The following is a 3,926-nucleotide window of genomic DNA, read 5'->3' on the forward strand; positions in this document are numbered from 1 at the left end:
AAAAAAAAAAAAAACTGTAAGGTAGGGAAAAATGCAGATTAAAGGGAAAGAAGCCAGGTGATGCATTAATTAGAAAATCATTGAGGCTGGGTGAGGTGGCTCATGCCTGCAATCCCAGCACTTTGGGAGGCCCAGGCAGGCAGATCACCTGAGGTCAGGAGTTTCAGACCAGCCTGGCCACACACGGCGAAACCCCGTCTCTACTAAAAATACAAAAATTAGTTGGGCATGGTGATGGGCGCCTGTAATCCCAGCTACCTGAGAGGCTGAGGCAGGAAAATCACTTGAACCCGGATGGCAGAGGCTGCAGTGAGCTGAGATTGCACCACTGCACTCCAGCGAGGGCAAGAGAGCGAGACTCCATTTCAAAAAAAATAAAAGAGTTTGGATTTTATCCTAAGGGAAAAGGTAAGACATCAGAGGGTTGTGGGAAGGTGGGAGCAGATGGGGTAGAGACAGCTGGACTGAAGATAGTCAGCAAGGTTTTGTGGGCAGTAAAAGAAGGGTTCAGGGTGAGGTTAGCATTGCCTGGAAGACAGCCTTAAGGAAGGGGACAGTTTGGGTGGAAAAAAGTTTATTCTTTATTTTTATTTTTTTTTACCTTGAGGCTTTTGTTTTGTTTTTTTTTTTTAAAGACGGGGTTTCACCATGTTGGTCAGGCTGGTCTTGAACTCCTAACTTCAGGTGATCCACCCACCTTGGCCTCCAAAGTGCAAGGCTTTTTTAAGAGTTTAGTTTTGTGCACTTAAAGTCTGAGATGCTCTCTGGTCCTACTGCGTGGGTGATGGGTACAGGGCACCAGGGACGCAGCCACAGAAAGCGGAGAGGCAAGACGGACGCAGGAGGACGGAGGTCATCGGCGTGCAGCAGTGCTACTTGGTCTGTAGCAGCAGGAGACCAGTGAAGGTTTCCAACACGAGGCCTCAAGATCAAATTCTTATTTTATGACAACACCCTCGAAACAGCCTGAAGGGAAAGGCCAGGTGGGAAGCTGTTGCAGTAGTGAGTAGAAACAGAGCCACAGGAGGATACGGGGGTGGGGGGGGTGGGGAAGGGCAGGCAGCCGGCACAGCCCCAAGGGGCCATGGGGACAGCTGCTGGAGAGCCAGCATTGCCACATCCTCCAAACTGGAAATTAAATTTTTGGGGACATTTCACTAAGGGCAGTTACGGTTTGTTTTTTTTTTTTGAGACAGAGTCTCGCTCTGTTGCTGGGCGTCAGGCTGGAGTGCAGTGGTACGATCTCAGCTCACTGCAATCTCCACCTCCTGGGTTCAAGCAGTTCTTCTGCCTCAGCCTCCCGAGTAGCTGGGACTACAGGCGCACGACACCACGCCCAGCTAATTTTTGTATTTTAGTAGAGACGGGGTTTCACCATGTTGGCCAGGATGGTCTCGATCTCTTGACCTCATGATCCACCCGCCTCAGCCTCCCACAGTGCTGGGATTACAGGGGTGAGCCACCGTGCCCGGTCCCAGTGCTGTTTTGTGTAGCCAAACACGCAGGCCCTGCCTCTGCCCGATGCTGTCCTAGAGCTGGCACACCCATAGGGAAGAGCCCAGCACCAGGCGGTGCTGGACAACCGCCCTTCTGGGAAGCGACGTGCAGACTTCATTTTGCCCCTAAACAAAGGCTTTCAAGGCTGCTCCACAGTTCTCATCCTGTTCCCTCATGACACCCCACTCGCAGCTGTGGACTGGGCCAGCGAATGACCTCCTGGCCTGTAGGGTCCAGCCCTGCAGGGTTCTGTGAGCCCCTCTCTGCTGGTGGGGAGATGAGAAATTGTATAAATAAAAGGCACAAAACACAGAGATCGAGAAGAGAGTTTGGGCCTGGGGTCCACTGCTACCCAGATCTCGGAGACCAGCAGTGGTCCCAAATGCTGGACGCTCTCAGTTTTGTACACTTGCAAATCTGGGGGCAGGGAAGGTAGTGGCCTTGGTGGTCGGTGACTGGGGGCAGGGTGGATAGGGTGTGGCATACAGGCGGGGGCGCAGGAATTTCTGGCACCTGAAGTGAGGTAAGGAGCATGATGCATCAGCACTTTTTCCATACTTATAAAGAAAGAACTCAAATATTAAGATTTGTGTTACTATTACTGATTATCTTTTCTAAGAAAAAAAGCACCAGGTGCAGAAAAAGAACATGAGAGTAGACATGGAACGTGACCACTGAAGCACAGCATCGTCTAGACACAGTTAAGACCCCGGATGTTTGTGGGTGTTCCTGACAGCCGTTAGGCCTACCACAAAAGCTTGGAGAAGTGGAGTTTTCTTCTAACTCTTCGGGGGAAGGAGACGTCTTGGCCATTTTGGACGTCTCCTTCCCTGTCTGGCTAAACATCGGGCGCTGTCCCAGCCTGGCGCTGCCGCACAGCCGAGGCGCCCTCCAGCAGCCCTTATGCAGGTGTGACAGAGGGCTTAGAGCATCTTGCCTTAGTGTCATTCATTTCAGTGTCACCCCAGGTTCACACTTCCGACCTGAGAGGCTTTAGTAAAAGAATTAAGATCACCTATGAATAACTAAGATCACACATGAATAACTAATAACTACTACAGTTATTTCTAGTTACTTTCTTCTTCGTTATTTATATGGAAATAGGCTGAGGCTTTTGGCTCCTGCCTCGGCGCTTATGCGTTCTTTTCCCTACACTGGCCCACCAGAAACTGCACGCGCTGTGGGACCCTCTGCCCTTTCCTTGCAGATGGCCCAGAGGTCTTTCTGCTTCCTCTTCTCCACAAGTGGCAGAAACGGGCGGAGCAGGCTCACCCTGGCCTTTCCCTTCTGCCTCCTGCCCCTGGCCCTGTGGTGAGAACTGATAGCTCAGTGTGAGTCCAACAGGCCTAGCCCCAGCCCTGTGGTCAGTCCCAGCTCACCAGTATTGCTAGCATTAGAATCTGGAACCCAATCTCATTTGACAGTAAATTGTGATGTGTCTTGCTTCCCAGTTACTGTAACTCTGGGGTATCCCCTTCCAAATCTCAAGGGCAGGACGACCTGTGGGATTAAACATGATTCAGATATTCTTGGAGCCCCTGACCTCAGTACCACTAAAACTACCCACAATTTGTTTTTGTTTTTTTTGAGACATAGTCTTGCTCTGTCGCCAGGCTGGAGTGCAGTGGCAGAATCCCGGCTCGCTGCAACCTCTGCCTCCCGGGTTCAAGCAATTCTTCAGCTTCAGCCTCCCAAGTAGCTGCGACTACAGGCGCCTCCCACCACGCCTGACTAATTTTTGTATTTTTAGTGAATACAGAGTTTCACCGTGTTAGCCAGGATAGTCTCAATCTTCTGACGTAGAGATCCACCTGCCTCGCCCTCCCAAAGTGCTCAGATTACAGGCATGAGTCACTACACCCGGCCTATTTCTTTATTTTTTTTAGAGACAGGGTTTCACCAGGTTGGCCAAGCAGGTCTTGGACTCCTGACCTCAGGTGACCCACCCACCTCAGCCTCCCAAAGTGCTGGAATTACAGGAGTGAGCCACCGCGCCTGGCCTATTTTTTATTTTTTATTTTTTTGAAACAGAGCCTTGCTCTGTGGTCCAGGCTGGAGTGCAATGGTACAATCTCGGCTCACTGCAACCTCCACCTCCTGGGTTCAAGCAATTCTCCTGCCTCAGGTGCCCAACTACAGGCGCCTGCCACCATGCCTGGTTGCATTTTCAGTAGTGACAGGGTTTCACCATATTGGTCAGGCTGGTCTCAAACTCCTGACTTGGCCTCCCAAAGTGCTGGGGTGACAGGTGTAAGCCACCGCGCCTGGCCAATTTTTAAAACTCTAAACCCCATACTTTGTCTGTAGCCCTATCAATTGCAGTGTCTGTCTATTGTTAAATGCTATTTGTATTCTATTTTCTCCCCAATTTTCATTCTGGTAAAGTACATATAACATGAAACTTACTTTTATTTTTACCTTTTCTTTTA

Source organism: Cebus imitator, unplaced genomic scaffold (genome assembly GCF_001604975.1).
Source record: "Cebus imitator isolate Cc_AM_T3 unplaced genomic scaffold, Cebus_imitator-1.0 Scaffold509, whole genome shotgun sequence".
Taxonomy (NCBI): Eukaryota; Metazoa; Chordata; class Mammalia; order Primates; family Cebidae; genus Cebus; species Cebus imitator.